A 23315-nucleotide genomic window follows, 5' to 3' on the forward strand; every position below is an offset into this window, starting at 1 on the left:
TCCTCCGTTTACGTGCTCATTCAACAAGAGAAATGTCAACAACATGGGCCCTCTTCAAAGGGGTTACGTTACAATATATTTGTGATACGGCGAGTTGGTCCTCACTGCACAAATTTGAGAGGTTCTATAAACTGGATGTTACAGCTCAAACGTTTGCACATGCCATTTTAAGTGCTGGATCTTAAGTGTTAACCAGCCCAGTAATAGTTTCTTTGGTTGGCAGGAGACTTCGAGACAGGCTATATGGGAGTTAGGATATCCTATAGTGAGATACCGGAACATATGCTTGAAAGAGAACAATAGATTACTTGCGTAACCCCAGTTTTCTTAAAGAAATTAAGTGAGGTGTCTCACCAGATCCTTCTTGCTGTGTGAAGCAAGGAAGAGGTGTGCTTGTTTTGAATGTCATAATGACGTTGCATCACTCCTTTTATACCGAGAGGAGGAAGCCACTGCCTGATGCAACGTCATGTCTGCCAGCCAATAAGGGCTGGCATAATTGAATTGGGCTTCTGAGGAATACGCGGAAGGGGCGTATCCCATAGTGAGACACATCACTTAATGTTATTAGAGAACCAGACTTATGCAAATAACCCGGAGGGAAGAACTTCAGTTAATGAGAAATATGAGTTAGTGGATTACGTGAACGAGAATGATTCATTCACCTAAAAGATCAAAACAGCACTAGTGCAATTTCCTATAGCCTATATTAAATATTTGGTATATATATTTTCATATTTTATTATGCTCTTTGATAAGGTTACAATACAATGTTCTAAGTAGCAACATGACTTCCGTGATGTCCCCGATGCGTGGTGCAGTAAAGAAATTGTACTTTATTTGCGGGGCGGGCTAGGGCAGGCTGAGATGGGTCAAATAATTTTATAAAAGTGGGGTCCACGGGTTGGAAAAAAATCCGACCTGCGCATCACTAGTTTGAAACTTTTTTAGTTGTGTTTGAGTCCCTTCAGTTGTCCAAAGTGTAAAAAGATGGACCTCAAAATCATACAGTCACTGTTGGAAAGGGTTCAAATATGCAAAATATGCTGTACAACTGAAAAATCTGCAGGAGCTGGAGGATTTTTTTTTTTAAGAACAGTGCTAAGTTCTGTTCAGAACAAACAAGGGACTCGTCGACAACCATCACAAAACAGTCAGATCATCCAATTTACCTCTCACAGTATTAAGAACCAAGGGTTTCTAAACTTTTAAAGGGGGTTACTTTAATAATTTCATATATTTTTTCTCTCTTGGCTTGTGGTAAACATTTTATGTAAAATATCTTCTTAGTACTCAGGACAGTACTAAATAAAAAATACCATGCATTATATATATATATATATATATATATATATATATATATATATATATATATATATATATATATATATATATAAAACATATAACAAAACATCCCCACTGGTGTTTTTGTCTTGTCTGTTGTGTGCAAACAGCCAGGGCCGGATTAACCATACGGGCAACTGGGCAATTGCCCAATGGCCCAAGATCTCTAAAGGGCCCAAGGCAGCAAGGGCACGAGCAAAATACTGTATCTGGTAATCTCCCGCTTTATATTAAACAAACTGTCAACACGGGCTTTTGCACTGCACAGAGAGACGCTGAGCTGTCTATGACTTTGAACGTGAGTTGAGAGCGGTTGAGATCAGTCTCATGCGGACTGACCAATGAAGAGAGGGCCTCAAGTTAAGACCCTCTCCTCATTGGTCAGTCCCCATGAGGTGGGTCAAATGTTACGCTGAGCGGGTTACATCAGGCGTTGCTACAACTGAATAAAATCTGACATGGAGAAGCATAGTGGGAGCACGAAGCGGTAATTAAAAAAGGACATCAGAAATGCAGAAAATTTAAAGTATATACCTAAAATAGGTAATTTCTTCACTCCTGTTAATGTTGCCGATAGTTCTGTTAAGTCAGCTTCCGTCAACGACGAGGACAACTCAGCTAGCCAGGACTTTTCTACACCGCCAGCTTAAGTTTACAGCCCGGAGAGCAAAGTGCCAGCAGCGACTTCAAGCAACAACCCAGAGGCAGAGAGTCTGATCGTAGAGGGAAGCGGTGATGGCGGGTCTCCAGTGTCTCCGCCGGCACCGCCGCAACCTGAGCCGCTTGTCGAGTCTGGGAGCAGCCCCTGCATCTCAACGCCTCTACTCCCTGGGGATCCTGCACTGTGGGGGGCCATTACAGAGCGGCTCCGGGAAGAAGCAATTTACCGAGGGCCTGCAGCTTTCCAGAACCGGGCCGCCAAGTGTCCTACATCGGTAAGGGAGTCCGGACTTGGAAGTAACAGGACACGCTCCCTCACCAACGATTTGCTTCACTTCTCTGTAATTGTTGATTCAACACCAGATTTAGCACATGTAGGTCAGCTAACTTTTGTTTTTCGTTTTGTCAGTGCAGATGGCAGAGTGGTGGAAAGATTCCTCGGGTTTGAGTCCATCCACAGCCACACAGGTGTCAGCCTAGCTGAATCTGTGATTGAAATGGTGCGTCACTTGGGGTTAGACTTGTTAGACTGTCGTGGCCAAAGTTACGATAATGCTAGAAACATGGCTGGCAAATACAGCGGGCTCCAGGCACAGTTGAAAAAACAAAACCCGCTAATTCATTATACACCGTGTGCTGCCCATTCTCTGAACCTCGTAGGTGTTAACTGCGTTGATAATTGCTGTGAGGAGGTTAACTCTTTTTTTGAACTGCTGCAGTCTATGTATAGATTTTGTAGTGCATCAACACATCGCTGGAATACAGTTTTCAATAACAGTGAACATAACATTAAATACACTTTTAAATCCCTCAGCACCACCCGATGGAATTGCAGAGCAGACTCCACAAAAGCTCTCAAAGAAAATTACAGGGCAATTAGAGATATATTAGCCAAAATATCTTTAGACTGTGATGAGAAAACACAAACTAAACTCGAAACTGCTGCATTGCTCGCAAAACTCGATAAACTGGAGACGGTAATAATGACTATGCTGTGGGACTGGGTACTGCATAGATTTAAGGCAACAAGTGACCAGCTCCAAAAAAGTGATATGGATTTAGCTACTGCTCTTGGCCTTTTGCGCTCACTGCTTTCATATGTTGGCACTCTACGAGAACAGTTTTCAGAGCTCGAAAAGAGCTCACGTGCGGTCAGTGTGACACAAAACTACCAGTTTGACACTAAACGTGTGAGAAAAAAAGAGATTTGCAGATGAGTCTGCTGATGACAGCAAAGTAGATTTTAATGACAGCAGTCAGAAATTTAAAGTTGAAACATATTACGTCATCATTGACAGACTTTGTTCATGCCTATCCAAGCGCATAGAAGCCTACACACATGTGTGTGACCTCTTTGGAGTTTTATTTGAGAGGGACTGTGATGATTGTGATGTGCGTGTAAGAGCTGCTAAGCTGAGCTCCACTTATCCAACAGATCTGGATAGTTCTACCAGAAAGACTCGGGAGATAGAAGAATGTACGAAGCATACATTTATTGACAGCTCAGCGAGCACAATTATAAATTTATTTGGCGGAAGGCCCCGTCCATGGTTCGTAATCCGAGGGTAGCGAATCTGCATTTCCTGCCTGAAGACGAAGGCAGGGTCGCAGCCGACCCCCCTGGAAGGTAAGGACAGGACCATCCTGGTGGTGGTGGGGAGGGTGGAGGTTGTTGTCGCGTCGGCATCTGCGAACTCAAACATGTGTAAGTACGATCTTTTATACAGGAGTATAAAGACGTGATTGGATAATGATGAAGGTAATTGAGAAGTGATTGAGTCTTCCTGGCAGAACTTAGGCTAAAGCTTCCATTTCCTTGTCAGATGAACTTATTCAGTTCAAGCACTTTGTGCAGCATGAGACTTCACCTGTACAGCTGCTGCAAGCTCTTGATAGACATGGACTTAAGACAACATTTTGTTTATGTTGCACTAAGACTGTTTTTAACCTTACCTGTGTCTAACTGTGAGGGCGAGAGGTCATTTTCTGTTTTGAAACGGGTTAAAAATGAGCTGAGGACCACAATGTCGCAGACATGGCTCTCTGCACTTTCTCTCTTAGCCATTGAACATGAACTTGTAAGTGGCCTTGATTTTGAAAATATTATACATCAGTTTGCACAGTCAAAGTCCAGAAAAAAGCCAGTTTAAGATGCCAAATGAAAGCAAACATGCACTTCCTCATTATTTAGGATTAAAATTGTGTGTTTTGCCAGGTTTTGTAGTATTTATTTTTATCTTGTCTTCTAGAGAGAAATTGTGTCACAGACACGGCTCTGCACTTTCTATTTTAGCTATTGGACATTAACTTGTTAGTGGCCTTGATTTTGAAGATGTTATACACCAGTTTGCACAGTCAAAGTAAAAAAAAAAAAGCCATTGTAAAATGTGTTTGCCAAATGAAGGCATTTCAAATTCAAACATGCACTTCGTCATTATTTAGGACTAAAATTGTGTGTTTTGCCAGATTATGTAGCATTTATTTCTGTCTTGTCTTCTACAGAGAAATTGACAGATTTATAAATGTTTATGTAGCACTAAAATGTTTAACTGGTTAATTGTGCTGTGATATGTTGTTGTTAAAATGTTAAAAAAAGTTAAAATGAGCTTAGGATAAAAATGTTTATGAGCACATAATTTATTTTTTCCTTGAGGTGCCAGCTTCATTAAAATGCTGTAAATTGTTGTGGACTGTCAGATTTCAAATTTTTTGTGTTGGACTAATAACTTGATTGCCTTGTTGAAATTCTGAGGAAACAGGGTCACCCTGTCACGGTGATTTCTGCTTAAAATGAGCCGAGGACCAAAATGTTTCTTGATGTGTTGTCTGTGGTCTTCTGTTATAGCTCTATCAATTCAATACATTTCTATTGGGAATAAATGTTGTTAAATAAACAATGGTTTGAAAGTGGTTGATTATTTATAAATTTTTGTGAAAATGGAGGATGTTTCCCTCCCTCTCAATGTAGTGGGTCAATTTTACCAGATTATACAGATGATGATGTGTTTTGTTTTCATAGCATCATGTGAGTGAATATCTTTGAAAGGGGACATAGTACTGCATTTGTAGTTCTATGAGCTTTTAAATATTTGTAAATCAAAATACACCTGATGACAGTTAGAATTTGAAGTATTGACTATATTTACAGTATATTACAGTAATATATTCTGTATATGACCATATTATGGTTATCATGGGGTCATGATGATGGGGCCCTTGAATATTGTTGCCCAGGGTACAACAAAGTGTTAATCTGGCCCTGCAAACAGCCATGTTTTGTTAATCACACTAAATCTGCTCATTGGCTTCTGTAGACTCTGATGAAGACCTTGATGATAAACATGATTTTGAGAAGCCCATCGTCTAGCAGGTATTAATATTAATTGTTATTTTATAAATAGTTTTCTTCCTCCGTTTATATAGTAATCTTAATAATACGTTGTTATTTTGCTTTTTTTTTATTAGGAGCTCAGATTAAACATTGATTTTCAGAGTACAACAGCCTCTTCCTCGACCTTGGGTCGTGTGTCTTAATATGTTTTGTTTACATTGGTGACCAGAACTAGACAGTCACTCACCGTCTCCAAATCCACCATCGCCATGATCAGCAGTTTGTTTGTTTATTCGTCTCTCTATGTCATCACAAGTTCTTAGTGCAATAAATTTTTTTTGTGTGACTTAGTTTTTTTTTCACTGAACAAAAAACTAGTTTATGCAGTACTTGAACTGAAAAAATCAAGGGTTTTAATGTGTATTAATGTGATCACATGATATCAGTGTTGAACACAACATTTATGACAATGCTTCAGTGTAACAAAATGACTGCCGTCTCACGTTTATGCTATAAGCTCCATATGTGTATTAACATTGTCATGCCTCTGATCTCACATACCTCCATGGAGTTGACCTAAAATGTGAAAAGCATTATAGTCTAAGGTCTGCACTGCCACTCATCACGGTTTTCTTTTTTTATGCTTTTTCTATCAGTCTGTGAGTTTTTGGAACAGAAAGATGACAGAGATTCGATTTACTTGCAAAATAAAGGACTTGCCTACTTTTGCATGAAATGTACTTGAATGAAGAAGTATATAACTTGTAATGATGCATGGATAGGTAATACGTTTTATGTTTGTTTTGGACCCTCTTCAGTAAACTTTCTTAAATCATCTTAAGTAGGTAAAATAAATCTACTTCCTGTTGAGTTTGCTATTGCCATGCTAACTGAATAAAGGCTTATGTACCTGGTGCAGGCTTCTTAAATTTATTTTAAGAATCTCCATAAAATATGCACCTATCACAAAGCCTCAAGTATCTAGGATGATGGCAGATTGTATAATTTTTTCGTTTGCATTAAAACAATTACTGTTTTTATTAAATGTGAGTCTTTATGCATACATTTTTACTATGAAGTTATTTTTGATTCAAAACAACTGAACACCTGTGGCAGTGCGATTTGTAGTTGTAGAGAAAAGCCACACATGTGTATCAGTAAACTTGAAGCCACAGAGAGAAATGTTTTAAGAGATGCAAACCTGTAGACTTTTTAGTAGCTACTTAGTAAGTAGCTCTTCTGATTGGCTGAAATTCTCTAATCTCTAAACAGTCCTGCCCACTACCTCTACAGATGCACAAATCACTTTTGAACCAAATATCTCGGTGCAAAAGGGAGAGCGCGAAACTGGTCACTTGAAAGCGAAAGACGGTGTTTGAGATTCATCGCAGCAGATTCAAGCAGCTGTAGTTATGTACTTTGTGTTTGTGTTGGAAAAATATACAAGACATTTCTGAGAAAATATTCTACAAGTGTGCAACTCTCATTTGATGAATTCACGTACTGATTTGCGGATGTTCAACATTTCTCCACGACTTCACATTTCTTGATGCGGGTGTGTAAATGCATTTTGCACCACATTCACTGCAGCAATTGTTTCAAAAATGTGAGCGTACGAGTTTCTAAATGTGTGATTTGTAGAATAGGATTCATGCACCTGCAATGAAGAATTTGAGAAGGTGTAACTGTTGTGTTTGTGAGAGAGAAAAAAAGTCTACAGGTTTGCATCTCTTAAAACATTTCTCTCTGTGGCTTCAAATTTACTGATACACATGTGTGGCTTTTCTCTACAACTACAAATCGCACTGCCACAGGTGTTCAGTTGTTTTGAATCAAAAATAACTTCATATTTTACAGCCTGAAAGCGTTGGAAGCGGAAACGCAGCTGAGAGTCAGTTTGTGCTCGCCCACAAATAACAGCTTAGATCAAACAAGAATAACACCATGTAGCTGCTAATAAATTATCAGCCAATCATGCTGTGGTTAAACTGCTGCATGTTTTCTTTTCAGTAAGCACTTCCACCTGCGGTGTGTACCCAACCACAATTTCCTAACGCAGCAGTTTTGATCACCATCTTGATGTTTTCACATTCATGTATTAATCCCAATTAATGCCTAAAAACAGATAGGGGAAATGCTCTTTTGTAATGTAGTAAACTATATGAATATGTAGAGTGTAATTTGTTGTCTTAAGTAATAAATTCTATGTGGTAAAATAGTACATTTCAGGTGGTATTTTAGCGGACATAGACAAAATAAGTATTATTATTATTATACAACACATTGGGAAAACAAAACATTTTAAATTTGGGTACATTATAGAATTTTAAAAATCTAAATATTGCATTTTAAAGATGCAAAAATAAATTGTGAAAAGCAGATTTAAAAAACAAATTTAAAAGCCATACATTTAAGCAGCGATAATGCTGCAGATATGCATCTATACTTTATTTATCAAAATATGCTTTATGTAATAAACCTGTGCTTGCTTGATGTTTATCTTATGCATTATGTCTCTGAGCTTTTGTCTTTCTCTACAGTTTTTTTTAAATAGAAATATAGACACAACGGAAAAAAATTAAGCGTTCTCCATGAGCATGACCCCATATGCACAAACAGTATTTGCTCTGAATCTCCAGTAATAAAGAAAAAAATCTGTTAAATGCTTTCATTTATATGTTAATTTTATTCATACTCTATAGGTAGCAAGCGGAACATACCTGTGCATATTACATTTTTGATAAACACAGGCAACAATTTATGTGAATTAAATGTTTTGGCAAGAATGATTTGACAATTTTTTTTGTTTTGTTTTTTTGGTTCCTTAAGGAACAGTGTCGATAAAAGATAACACTTTACAATAAGGTTCATTAGTTAACATAAACTAAGATTGAATAATACTTCTGCATGTAGCATTTATTAATCTTAGTTAATGTTAATTTCAGTGTTTACTAATGCATTATTAAAATCGCAAGTTGTGCTTGTTAACATTAGTTAATGCACTGTGAACTAACATGAACGAACAATAAGCAACTATTTTTTTATTAACTAACCTTAACAAAGATGAATAAATACTGTAGTAAATGTATTGTTCATTGTTTTTTCATGTTAGTTAATACATTAACTAATGTTAACAAATTACATCTTATTGTAAAGTGTAACCCTGTAAAATTATAGAATCGGTCAAAACAAAATATCAATGACTCAATAATGATAATAGTCAGTTAATAACTTTTTGAAGCATAAAAAGAACATGTACAAATGATTATACTCTGATTTTAACTGATCCAGGCAAAAAAGTATTAATTTAAATGTTGGCTTAGAATTTTTTTAAAGATTTTGCAATACAAAAATAGTTAAAAATCCATCCAAATGTACCTTTATCCAAATGTATATACATTTATCTATTCACATTGGTTTATTCACCTGATATTTGCATTTTTATGGGCTCTTCAGTGTTGGGTAGAAGACATGTTACTGGTTTCTGATCATCATCTTTAGATTCCTTTGCCGGCTTACTGTTTTCTAAAATATAACAATAAAGTGACAAAAATTAAAATGCAAACACACACACACACACACACACTCACGCGTATATATATATATATATATATATATATATATATATATATATATATATATATATAAATATATACATACATACATACGTGATGTCTGGAAAGTGGTGATAAAGCTTTGGGATCAAACATAGTTCTCAGCAGGTATATATATAGATCTTTTTTTTTTTATTACTTTCTATTTCCAGTTTGTCAATATTATTTCAGTTTTTAGTTGTTGCTTAGAAAAACATCTCAGGCAACAAAATTTTGTACTTTAATTTGAGAAAAATAGGAAGTGTGAATGTTTTTATGGATATAACATATGTGCATTTATAAAAACATCCCCACTGGTGTTTTTGTCTTGTCTGTTGTGTGCAAACAGCCATGTTTTGTTAATCACACTAAATCTGCTCATTGGCTTCTGTAGACTCTGATGAAGACCTTGATGATAAACATGATTTTGAGAAGCCCATCGTCTAGCAGGTATCAATATTAATTGTTATTTTATAAAATGTTTTCTTCCTCAGTTTATCTAGTAATCTTAATAATACGTTGTTATTTTGCTTTTTTTTTATTAGGAGCTCAGATTAAACATTGATTTTCAGAGTACAACAGCCTCTTCCTCGACCTTGGGTCGTGTGTCTTAATATGTTTTGTTTACATTGGTGACCAGAACTAGACAGTCACTCACCGTCTCCAAATCCACCATCGCCATGATCAGCAGTTTGTTTGTTTATTCGTCTCTCTATGTCATCACAAGTTCTTAGTGCAATAAAAAAATTTGTGCGACTAAGTTTTTCTTTCACTGAACAAAAAACTAGTCTATGCAGTACTTGAACTGAAAAAATCAAGGGTTTTAATGTGTATTTTGAACTTAATGATCACATGATATCAGTGTTGAACACAACATTTATGACAATGCTTCAGTGTAACAAAATGACTGCCGTCTCACATTTATGCTATAAGCTCCTGTCACGGGGTGAAGAACCACTCGACAAGAGGCACGTGAAATCAAAAGCCCCGGAGGGTGGGTTTATTGAAAAGTGAAGGGTGCCTGGTGAAGTGTCCTGATCTGCTTTCCGCTGGTTGGTGCTCCCCGTGTGCTCTCCGTGCTCCTCTGTGCCAATCAAGGGGAAAGTGGGTGTCCAGACGTGCTCCAAAGGGTGTGGGCTGTCAGTCACTCGCTGCTTTCTGTGGGGATAGGAGAGAGGGGTTAGTCCAGCTTTGCATTCTGTTTGAGAACCTCTTCTCAGTGCAACATGTGCTGCTTTTCACTGTGCTGGCTGATGGGGAGCAGCTGTGACCGATCAGCCGGTGATGAGGGCGTGCAGGTGTTTTGGTTTGGTTTCCAGGGCGACGCTGATTCCTCTGGGAGTGCTCGTCACATCCCCCACCCCTAAGTGTCGTTCTGGTCCTGCGAAGACATGTAGAAAGTAGGGGTGAGATTAGGGGAGGGTGGGGAATGACCCCTGACAGACCTGCATAAGCTGTCCAGATCCGGGAGAGGCCATCGGCGTTCGCGTTGGCGGCCCCAGCTCGATGGCGGACTTCGAAGTGGAAGTCCTGGAGCGCTAGGAACCAGCGAGTCACCCTGGCGTTGGTGTCCTTGGCGCGGGCCATCCACTGTAGGGGCGCGTGGTCGGTTACCAGGGTGAACTTGCGGCCCAGGAGGTAGTACCGGAGCTCCAGGACTGCCCACCTGATGGCCAGGGCTTCCTTCTCCACAGCGGCGTATTTCCTCTCGGCGGGGGACAGCTTCCTGCTGATGTAGATGATCGGATGCTCCTCACCTTCCTGAATTTGGGAGAGGACCGCTCCTAGTCCTGTGTCGGAAGCATCCGTCTGCAGCAGGAAGGGGCAGCTAAAGTCCGGGGCGCGGAGTACCGGCGAGGACGTGAGTGCTGCTTTCACCTGGGAGAAGGCTTCTTCCGCCGACGGGGTCCAGCATACTTTCTCCGGCTGCCCCTTCCTGGTCAGGTCTGTCAGGGGGGCGGCTAAAGAGGAGAAGTTGGGGATAAAACAACGATAATAACCCGCCAACCCCAAGAAGGCTCGTACCTGGGTCTTTGTCTCCGGTCTTGGTGCGGCGTGGATGGCCTCAACTTTCTTGTCTTGCGGCCGGATGAGTCCTCGGCCGACTTGATAGCCCAGGTACTTGGCCTCAGAGAGGGCTAGGTGGCATTTTCGGGGGTTGGCGGTAAGTCCAGCCCGCCGGAGCTCCGAGAGCACCCTCCGCAGACGATCCAGATGTTCGTCCCACGCCTCGGAGTGGACCACGACGTCATCCAGGTAGGCGGCCGCGTAAGCTTGGTGAGGCCGCAGGAGGATGTCCATCATCCGCTGGAACGTCGCGGGGGCCCCATGTAGGCCGAAGGGAAGGGTCCGGTACTGCCAGTGGCCACTGGGGGTGGAGAAGGCGGTTTTCGGCTTGGCGGCCTCGGAGAGCGGTACCTGCCAATAGCCCTTGGTTAGGTCTAGGGTGCTGATATACCGGGCCCTTCCTAGCCGGTCCAGCAGTTCGTCCACCCGAGGCATGGGGTACCCGTCGAATTCGGAGACTTCGTTCAGGCGGCGGAAGTCGTTACAAAAGCGGAGGGTGCCATCCGGCTTTGGGACCATCACAATGGGGCTGGACCACGGACTCCGGGATGGTTCTATTACCCCCAACTTTAGCATCTGTTGGACCTCTTCCTCAATAGCCTGCCGACGAGCCTCCGGGACTCGGTAGGGCCGTTGCCTAACGACGACTCCTGGGGGCGTCCGGATATGGTGTTGAAGCACGTTGGTCTGCCCGGGCTGAGAGGAGAACACATCCTGGAACTGACTGACCAGGTGCTGCAGCTCCGTCTTCTGGGCAGCCGAAAGGTGGGGGTTGATATCCACAACCACGGGCTCGGTGAGGCTTAGGGCAGCTACTTGGTCCCGGGTCCCCACCCATTTCTTTAGGAGGTTGACGTGGTAGAGTTGCTCCGCCTGCCGTCGTCCCGGCTGTCTCAGGCGGTAAGTGACCGGTCCAACCCTCTCGACGACCGAGTAGGGCCCCTTCCAGGAGGCCAGAAATTTGCAGGCGGAGCTGGGGACCAGGACCATGACGCGGTCTCCCGGTTGGAACTCCCGTGGCTGGGCTGTCCGGTCATAATGACGTTGCTGCGCTTGTTGGGCCCTGGTGAGGTGTTCCCGGACTAACGGCATCACTCGGTCGATCCGTTCCCTCATTTGCCGGACATGTTCGATGACGGTACGATGCGGGGCCGGCTGCTGCTCCCACGCTTCCCGGGCCACGTCCAAGAGGCCCCGGGGTTGACGGCCAAACAGGAGCTCGAAGGGGGTGAAGCCAGTTGAGGCCTGGGGAACTTCGCGGATCCCGAAGAGCACGTAGGGGATCATGAGGTCCCAATCCCGCTTGTCCTCCGCCGCCACACGTCTGAGCATTTGCTTGAGGGTCTGGTTAAATCTCTCTACGAGGCCATCAGTCTGGGGGTGATAAACAGTGGTCCTCAACTGCTTCACCCGCAGCAGCCGGCAGAGGTCAGCCATTAGCCGGGACATAAAGGGGGTTCCCTGGTCAGTCAGGATCTCTGAGGGGAGGCCGACTCGGCTGGCCAGCAGAAACAGCTCCTGGGCGATGGACTTTGCGGTGGCCTTCCGCAGGGGGACTGCTTCTGGGTACCGGGTGGCATAGTCGACGATGACCAGGATGTGCTCATGCCCTCGGGCAGACTTCGGCAACGGCCCCACTATGTCCATTCCAATCCGCTCGAAGGGCACCTCGATGATAGGCAGCGGGATGAGCGGGCTGGGGGGAGGAGTCCGGGGCGACGTGGCCTGACAGGTCGGGCAGGCCTGGCAGAACCGCTTTACCTCGGCGTCCAGGCCCGGCCAATGGAAACGGTCGCGGATGCGTTGGGCAGTATTGGCTGCCGCGAGGTGTCCTGCCATGGGGTGGGAATGGGCCAGCTCCAGAATGGTCTCGGTCTTGGCACGAGGCACAACTAGTAACTTTTTCTCCTCCCCCCTACGCTGGGCGACACAATACAGCAGGCCATTCTCTACGACAAAATGTGGGAGAGGGTGGGGCCGGGGGAGGACGTCCTCTCCATCCACGACTCGCACCTGGCTCCAACAGTGCTTGAGTCGGTCGTCCTCCCGCTGTTCCTTGGCGAAAGAGCCCCCTCCAGCGGCCTGTTGGTAGACATCATAAAACAGATTAGTAGATTGGGAGGGGGCCTCACCTTCTCTCCCACTGTCGGAGACGAGCAGGGCCCGTCGGCGGCGGGGTCCAGGCGGCCGCCTCGGTCTTCGACGGTTCCCCTTGGGGCTGGCAGGCTGGGTAGCGGCGGACAGCAGCTTCTCGAAGCCGGGCCAATCCCTTCCAAGCAGTACGGCCACCGGCAGGTCCTTCACTAGGCCTACCTCCACTGGCCAGGTGCCTTGGGGGGACGAAATGACCATTTCACGGGCCGGTACTTGACGAGTGTCTCCGTGCACACAGGTAATCGGTAGGAAGTTTTTCCGGCCGCTTCGCGGGGCGCACAGCCGCGCCTGGATGAGGGTGACCGCACTGCCTGAGTCCAGCAGGGCCCGGAACCGTCTTCCATCCACCCTCACATCTGCTTCGGGGGCTCCCGCCGGCACCCGTTGGTGAAGGATGCAGCCTGCCAGCCAGGCTCGCGGAGGCGACGGTGGTTCGGCACTTGGCATGGGCTCATCTCGCGGTGGGGGAACCGTCGGCCTGCTGACGGGTCGCGCGGTGCCTTCAAGCGGGCGTCGCTCCTGGACCACCCTCCGGGGGAATGGCGGCAGCCGGTCCCCTGCCCCGCTGGGATGAACGGCATCCGCCAGCTCGATCGCCTCCACTAGTTCCCGGACGTCACGTGGGTCCCTCATGCCGACGGCCTGTCGGTGGGCGCGTGGTAGTGCGCGCAGGAGGCGATCGACCACCACTCGTTCCGCTACCTGTGTTGGTGTGGGGTTTCCTGCCAACAGCCAGTGCTGGGCGAGGCGGCTGAGTTCGGCTGCCTGGGCACGGGCTGGCACCCGGGGCTTGTATTCCCACTCGTGGAACTGCTGGGCGGCACTTACAGGGGAGAGGCCCAGCCTCGCCAGGATCTCTCGCTTCACTTCGACATAACTGTCGGCACTCGTCAGGGGGAGCGAGAAGTAAGCCCTCTGTGCTTCACCGGTGAGTAGGGGTGCCAGCGCACGCGCCCACTCGTCCTCTGGCCATCCCTCTCGGTGGGCAGTGTTTTCGAAGACCTGAAGGAAGGCTTCCACATCGTCATCGGCCGTCATCTTGGGCAACAGACGGGTGGCTTGTGCCCGAGGCTCAGGTAGCGGAACGCGCTGGGCCGCGGCCGCCCGGACGGCGGCGAGTTCATCCTCCGTCCTGCCCAGGCGAGTGGCGAGGTGTTCCGCTATTTGCTGCTGGCGGATGCTAACCTCAGCGAGGCGTTGTAAGACGTCCTCCATCGCGGGGCCGCGCGTGCCGCCTTCCGTGGTGCTGCTGACAGAAAGCAAAAAAAAATTAGGAGTTGGGGCGGTGACCTTGTCGGTGATTCCTCACTGTTCTGCCTGCATTCTCCACCACTGTCACGGGGTGAAGAACCACTCGACAAGAGGCACGTGAAATCAAATCCCCGGAGGGTGGGTTTATTGAAAAGTGAAGGGTGCCTGGTGAAGTGTCCTGATCTGCTTTCCGCTGGTTGGTGCTCCCCGTGTGCTCTCCGTGCTCCTCTGTGCCAATCAAGGGGAAAGTGGGTGTCCAGACGTGCTCCAAAGGGTGTGGGCTGTCGGTCACTCGCTGCTTTCTGTGGGGATAGGAGAGAGGGGTTAGTCCAGCTTTGCATTCTGTTTGAGAACCTCTTCTCAGTGCAACATGTGCTGCTTTTCACTGTGCTGGCTGATGGGGAGCAGCTGTGACCGATCAGCCGGTGATGAGGGCGTGCAGGTGTTTTGGTTTGGTTTCCAGGGCGACGCTGATTCCTCTGGGAGTGCTTGTCACACTCCATATGTGTATTAACATTGTCATGCCTCTGATCTCACGGAGTTGACCTAAAATGTGAAAAGCATTATAGTCTAAGGTCTGCACTGCCACTCATCACGGTTTTCTTTTTTTATGCTTTTTCTATCAGTCTGTGAGTTTTTGGAATGAAAAGAAAGATGACAGAGATTCGATTTACTTGCAAAATAAAGGCGTTGCCTACTTTTGCATGAAATGTACTTGAATGAAGAAATATATAACTTGTAATGATGCATGGATAGGTAATACGTTTTTATGTTTGTTTTGGCCCCTCTTCAGTAAACGTTCTTAAATCATCTTAAGTAGGTAAAATAAATCTACTTCCTGTTGAGTTTGTTATTGCCATGCTAACTGAATAAAGGCTTATGTACCTGGTGCAGGCTTCTTAAATTTATTTTAAGAATCTCCATAAAATATGCACCTATCACAAAGCCTCAAGTTTCTAGGATGATGGCAGATTGTATTCTTTTTTCGTTTGCATTAAAACAATTACTGTTTTTATTAAATGTGAGTCTTTATGCATACATTTTTACAGCTTGAAAGCGTTGGAAGCGGAAACGCAGCTGAGAGTCAGTTTGTGCTCGCCCACAAATAACAGCTTAGATCAAACAAGAATAATACCATGTAGCTGCTAATAAATTATCAGCCAATCATGCTGTGGTTAAACTGCTGCATGTTTTCTTTTCAGTAAGCACTTCCACCTGCGGTGTGTACCCAACCACAATTTCCTAACGCAGCAGTTTTGATCACCATCTTGATGTTTTCACATTCATGTATTAATCCCAATTAATGCCTAAAAACAGATAGGGGAAATGCTCTTTTGTAATGTAGTAAACTATATGAATATGTACAGTGTAATTTGTTGTCTTAAGTAATAAATTCTATGTAGTAAAATAGTACATTTCAGGTGGTATTTTAGCGGACATAGACAAAATAATTATTATTATTATAGTATTTTTTATGATGTTTATATGAAATTTAATAAGGCATCTCATGCCTTATCTGATACATACTGTATTTTATTGGTATTTTGATTTATAAAGTAGATGATATCATGGATAATTTAATAATAATTTATATAATTATTATTATTATTTTTTTAAATAAGATAAGATCTCTTACAATCATGATTTTATAAAAAGAGTATTCATAATTGAAAAAGTGCATTTGTAGAAAATTCATTTTACTACATATAAAGATAACATTTATTTCATTAGAAGATTTTTTTCAACAAATTCTGAGAATGCAACAAAAACAACACATTGGGAAAACAAAACATTTTAAATTTGGGTACATTATAGAATTTAAAAAATCTAAATATTGCATTTTAAAGATGCAAAAATAAATTGTGAAAAGCAGATAAAAAAAAAATTAATTTAAAAGCCATACATTTAAGCAGCGATAATGCTGCAGATATGCATCTATACTTTATTTATCAAAATATGCTTTATGTAATAAACCTGTGCTTGCTTGATGTTTATCTTATGCATTATGTCTCTGAGCTTTTGTCTTTGTCTCCAGCTTTTCTCTGTAATAGAAATATAGACACAACAGAAAAAAATAAAGCGTTCTTCATGAGCATGACCCCATATGCACAAACAGTATTTGCTCTGAATCTCCAGTAATAAAGAAAGAAATCGGTTAAATGCTTTCATATATATATATGTTAATTTTATTCATACTGTATAGGTAGCAAGCTTAACATACCTGTGCATATTACATTTTTGCTAAACAAAGGCAAAATTTATGTGAATTAAATGTTTTGGCAATAATAATCTATGCCCACCATTAATATATATATATATATATATATATATATATATATATATATATATATATATATATATATATATATATATATATATATATATATATATATATATATATATTGACTAAGAAAGAAAAAATAATAATAATCTTGATTTTTGGTCACAGAAGTGCTAAACACTTTTAATTAACTTCTGCACTGAACAAATCCAGCAAAAACATTCTTCATATAGGGCTACAATAGTTTATTTACAAGTCTTCCAACACTCACTCAAGGCTGGTACAATTGTCAACAAGCTGGGATTTGATCTGGGATCTGTGTTGTCAGTGGCTAAGGGAACCCTCTTAACGTTTAGCAAAAATGTTAACTCATTTAAGAATGAATTCAAGTGAAGGGCTTGTGTGTGCTTATATGAGTAGCTAAATTCTGTCCATTCCTACATACAGTTTTTCAACAGCATATTTCATCAGTCCTTCATCTTTCCTTCATCAGTCAAAATATAATCCCTAACCCATTTTAAACCTTGTCCTTCTTTCCCCAAGTGCTCAGGATCAGCAAACACTCTTTACAGTGAATTAAATTAATTTATTCAGTGTTTAGCAGCTGTTTTTATATCATAAAAAACTTGTGGCTTGTGGTTTTAAGAGTTTTTGCACAAGGCGCTAATATTTATAACCACTGTAGCCTGAGACCCAGCAGGCACAGTGATACACCGAAGTTGTAATTTGTTGGTTTGTTTTAATTTTTTTGTGCATGTTTTCTGTGCATGTGCTTTAAAATACTCCATAAAATGTTTAAGCTTCTTCTACGTGTATATTTGGTTGTCATTTTTATGCTACAGTTTCCTGTACCTGTATCTTTCCTATTTACTGTATGACAGATGGAGAATGCACTCGAGGTAATACTGAGACTCACCTCATGTAACAAAACAACACAGAGTGTCCATTGGAAAGAATGTGAAATACACAATAAGCCAGGAAGCATTTACTATCAGAGAATGATTGTCGAAATACCTGTAGAAGTCATTGTTGAAAAACCTGACAGTTTTTACACATTTCTATGGTATTTTTTCCAGCATCTGGTTTCCTGTATTCATTGTAATGGAGCCATGAAACCATGTTTACTTCATAGACAAACAGAAAAGGTAAACCAAATATTACTACATTAGTCCATGTGGAAAAAACCTACATTCACAAGAACACCATCATGATTTGTCCTCTTTATTGTCAAAAAAATTCCTGCACTAAAAGGTTCTTACTGTTCTTATTGCAGATTTAAAAAAAAAAAAAAAAAGAATGAATGAATGTCTCAAGCATTTGACTGGGTCAGGATCTCTATTGTTACGAAAATGGAGGAAATGAACAGCAACTAACTGGATGTTTTGGATGAATCTTAGATTTAAAAAGCATCAAGGACATTTGCAACTGGCCATTTGAAACAAAAATATATCTTGTCTTGCAGACTTAACACCCGTATGCTTTTGAGTATTAAAAGTCCTCAATTCTTTAGCCAAAGTTTATGTGTTAAAATGTTGAATGTATATGAAAAAGGCTGCTAGACATCTGGCTGAATATAAGAACAACCATAACAACTCGTGACTTGAGTAACAAGAAAACATACGAAGAACAAATTATATTTAACAAAAATGATGTAATGAATCATGTAATCTTTGCCATATACAAAATAAATGTTGTATACTGTTATATTGAGATTCTCCTGTTTGTGATTAAAGCATATCTAAAAGCATTGTCTGGAGTCTGTCTTGTTACTGCTGCAGGTATACAGCAGGTGAAATGGGGAATGTTAATGGGATTGGGTGACCAAGTTAAATAGAAATTTGGATTTGAACAGACACAGACTTCTCACAGTATACTAGTTTCAAAGAATTATTTGGTATTACATTAAACACCATATTAATTAGAAGTAAAGAAAAAGTTGCTTGCTCTTTCTCTTCAAAGAAAAACTTGCTTTATTGAAATAGAATAGGGAACTGCTGTTGTCAACCAGAAGATACTTTTGAAATTAAGGGACCATTGAAAGAGAAAGATAAAAAGTGGAATTTAAATGAAGAGCTGATTGCTCAAATACAATTATTGTCAGAATTGACAAAGAATCAATTTTCATGTGGTTCTCTGAGTCTCTTCTGGAGCAGCCGCCCTGACAAATGAGAGCAAATAGACTGGAGTGGGAAAGAAGCAGAGACACTGCTGCAGAGACAAAGGAAAGTAGCTGATGGGGCTTCAGCTCCCTCCTGAAAGAGGAAGTTGACACTTCTGAGGGGTCAGCATGGAGACAGAGTGATTCAATACAAGAAAAGCATGAAACTTTTACCTGAGAATTTTTTTTTTTCTTGAGAACATCCAGCTATTCAAAATTCAGATCCATCTATCAAAAGTTTAACTGACTGACAATCCACAAAGAAATAAAGATAATTTCTAGATTAAATAAAAATAATTACAAATTCTAAAGTTTCAAAATCACACATGCTGTCATTCCCATGGGTTCAGGATAGGAATGTCTTATTTCTATGGATCCAAGATTGTGTAAAGATCTTCTTCTAAGTAGCTGTGGGAGCAACAACAAGATTTAGAAAAATTCTAATTGCACAATGACTGACAAATTGCATTTGAGATTTTTAATTTGGCTCTCTAAACTGCAGGCCCACATATTATTCTAAACCATTTAATGCATTTCATTTTGAAAAGCTAGATTTACGTTTATTGTGTTAAACCCAACATGAGACAATTGATATTAACATCCTAACAGATAGACAATATTGTCACATAGAGAATGCCCAGCCCGATCTCACGGCAATTTGCATGTATTTTACGAAAACAACAGCATATTTGCACAGTGTATAACAGTTGAAGGCAAAGCAAGTATTGCTCTGTCCACCACACACCTCTTTCTTTTATAACATTTCAGCATGTCATTATGGATTTCGTCCATGATGGATGGATGAACTATTGCCTCATTAACATCAACAAAGTGGGTTGAAGGATTATTATTATTTATTTATTTTTTAAGATAAAAAGGCCTGCTGCTGAATAAAGTGTGCTTGAAAGATTATCTGGTGATAATAGTTTGGAAAACAAGGTGAAAACAGTTGAATTGGCTAGTTTTGGCCATGTCTGTCAAAAAGTCTGTTAGAAATTTTAGGATGAATTTCCTGTAATCTGTTTGTACAATAGTTTTTTTTTTTTTTTTCATTTGGTTTCAAGTTATTTAGGAAATTATTTTGATATGGTATTGGATCAACATACCCTTATACAATTTTTTTTATATTTAAATGTTTGGTGGGGAATAATCCTGTTTTAAACAAAAGTGCAATTGCATGGAATAAATTACCAGCTTCATTAAAAAGTTTTATAAGAGCTGTTAAAGGATTTCTTTTTGGTGATTATAAATAGTTTTTATATCTCATTTCTGAATAAGACATAAAATCTTATAATTCAACATCAAGAAGATCAAGCCCTTTCTTTCGGAACATTCTGCACAACTCCTTGTTCAAGCTCTTGTTCTGTCCAGGCTGGACTATTGCAATGCCCTCTTGGCAGGTCTTCCAGCCAGTTCTATCAAACCTTCACAATTAATCCAAAACGCGGCAGCAAGGTTAATATTTAATGAGCCAAAAAGAATACATGTCACACTTCTGTTTATCAATTTGCACTGGCTTCTAATAGCTGCTCGTATAAAATTCAAGGCATTGATGTTTGCCTACAAAACTACCACTGGCTCTGCACCCATTTACCTAAATTTGTTACTTCAGACTTATGTGCCCTCTAGAAGCTTGTGTTCTGCACGTGAACATCGCTTGATTGTGCCATCCCAAAGAAGCACAAAGTCACTTTTACAGACTTTTTAAATTAAATGTTCACTCCTGGTGGAATGACCTCCCCAACTCAATCCGAGCAGCTGAGTCCTTAGCCATCTTCAAGAATTGGCTTAAAACACATCTTTTCCATCTTTATTTGACCCTCTAACTTTAACACTCTAATTCTATTCTTTAAAAAATCTAACTACCTTTCTAATCTTTTTGTATTCTATTTTTTATGTGTGTGTGTGTGTGTGTGTGTGTGTGTGTAAAGCCCTCCAACACTAGTTTGCTCTATTCTTTTTCTAATCTATCTGTTTTCTTTTTATTTATTATATTATTTAAAAGCCCATGCTACATGTACTGTTCACCTAACTGAGACTTGTTATAGCACATCATTACTCTTTTTGTTGTTTTTGATTGCTTCCACTGTCCTCATTTGTAAATCGCTTTGGATAAAAGCATCTGCTAAATGAATAAATGTAAATACTGTGGTTTAAAAATGTAGTTGAGGGGAAATGTTCTCTAACAAAGAGTATTTGCAATGCTTTGTTTTTTGTTTTGTCAGTTTTTATGACCAAAATATGTTTGAATAAACTATTTTTTAAATATATCTTACGAATGTTTGAAATGTTATACAACTCATATATGTACTGACACATTGTGTTCCTTAAAAAGTTATTTAAAGCAACTTCAATTTACTTTATAAAACCTGCCCAAACCCTCAATTTTCATGGGCTACTGCTTACAAAACAGACCAATCACAGCTGTTGTGATCTATGTAGGCGTGACAGCAGTAACTGATTCTTAAAAACATGAGGAAAACAGGACAGCTCTTCAGTTACTGGTCAAGATGAGAGGCTTACTGTTTCTGCTTAGCGCTCTGTTCCTGCTGAAGTCAACAAAGGGAACGGAATATGACAAGTTAAACAGTCGTGACAGAAAAATTGTTGACGAGGCAATAAAACAAGGCAATAAGAAAGTAGCAATATCCAAACACCTTGACTATTACACCACTTGCACAAAAGTAAGTTATTTAATTCATAAGATGTAATTTGCTGGTTTGTTTTGATTGTTCGTTTTCTGTGCACGTTCCTTAAAATACTCCATAAAATGTTTAAGCTTCTTCTACGTGTAAATCTGGTTGTCATTTTTATGCTACAGTTACATCTACCTGTATCTTTCCTATTTACTGTATGACAGATGGAGAATGTACTCGAGGTAATACTGACACCCACCTCATGTAACAAAACAACACCGAGTGTTCATCGGAAAGAATGTGAAATCCACTATAAGCGAGTAAGTATTTACTATCAGAGAATGATTGTCGAAATGCCTGTAGAAGTCATTGTTGAAAAACCTGAACAGTTTTTACACATTTCTATGGTATTTTTCTCAGCCTCAGGTTTCCTGTGTTCATTGTAATGGAGCCATGAAACCATGTTTATTTCTTAGACAAACAGAAGAGGTAAACCAAATATTAGTCCATGTGGACAAAAATCTACATTCACAGAACACCATCATGATTTACCCTCTTTATTGTCAAGATATTCATGCACTAAAAGCATCTTACTGTTCTTATTGCAGAGAAGACAAATGATAAATACATGTCGGATCCGTCTGAACGGTGGGCATGTGCTGTTCTACTAAATGGGAGAAAATGAACAGCAACAAACGGGATGTCTTGGATGCACCTGAGATGTAAAAATGATCAAGAACATTCGCTACTTGCCATTTGAAAAAAAAAAAAAAAAACACCTTAAAGTTAGTGTGTTGCAAAAATGCATAGTCAATGGGGCTAGACGTCTGTCGGAATAAAAAATAACCAATAACTCATGACGTTACGACGGCGTTTTAGTGCCAACGTTGAAAATAAAAATCTAAGATGAGGAGATTAAAGTCGCAATATTTCGAGAATAAAGTCGAAATATTACGATAATGAACTCGAAATATTACCAGAATGAACTCGAAATATTATGAGAATAAAATCGAAATACTTCGAGAATAAAGTCGAAATATTACGAGAATAAAGGCGAAATGTTTCAAGAATAAAGTCGAAATATTACGAGAATAAAGGCGAAATGTTTCGAGAATAAAGTCGAAATATTACGAGAATAAATTCGAAATGTTTCGAGAATGAAGTCGAAATATTAAGAGAATAAAGTCGAAATGTTTCGAGAATAAAGTCAAAATACTTCGAGAAAATTTTTTACATATTACGAGAATAAAGTCGAAATGTTTTGAGAATTTAAGTCATCGGAATATTTCGTGAATAAAGTCGAAATATTACGAGGTTAAAGTCAAAATATTGCGTGAATAAAGTCGAAATATTTCATGAATAAAGTCAAATATTAGCATACGAGATTAAAGTAAAAACATTATAGCCTACTGACTACTTCCTCAGTAGGCTAATACTGACTCTTCCGTGGCCGCTCGGACACAACAATATTAAAATCAATCCCGGTGGCCTGCAACTACGACTCCAACCTGGTCTCACAGAATTCCGTGAGATGAACACGGCCCCTTGACTCAAAATCTATGGCAGTTTCACGGAATCGCCGGACGTGATGTGCCCACGGAAGTGATGCATTTAAGTGAATGACAGGCAGCACCCGTGGTCCACACACGGATTCCCTGTTCCAACACCTGCAATCCCCCAATTGACGTGGTTTTATAATTTGGAAATTTGGAGTTTACTTAAAGTACTTTACTTTGAATATTTAGTTTTAAAGTGATTTTAACTTGATATTGCATTGTTCTGTCGTCGTTTGATCGCTAATATTTCGACTTTATTCTCGTAATATTTCGACTTTATTCTC

General features: G+C 40.8%; 1 long non-coding RNA gene across 1 annotated transcript; it reads left to right on the top strand.

Moving 5' to 3' along the window:
- The first annotated feature begins 21351 nt into the window (after nucleotides 1–21351).
- Nucleotides 21352–22261, top strand: LOC113073188 (uncharacterized). The gene is made up of 4 exons (XR_003280457.1): nucleotides 21352–21523; nucleotides 21700–21795; nucleotides 21896–21964; nucleotides 22084–22261. It is a non-coding gene; the product is annotated as an uncharacterized LOC113073188 (long non-coding RNA).
- Nucleotides 22262–23315: the final 1054 nt, after the last annotated feature.

The sequence above is a fragment of the Carassius auratus genome, unplaced genomic scaffold (assembly GCF_003368295.1).
Source record: "Carassius auratus strain Wakin unplaced genomic scaffold, ASM336829v1 scaf_tig00011586, whole genome shotgun sequence".
Classification (NCBI taxonomy): domain Eukaryota; kingdom Metazoa; phylum Chordata; class Actinopteri; order Cypriniformes; family Cyprinidae; genus Carassius; species Carassius auratus.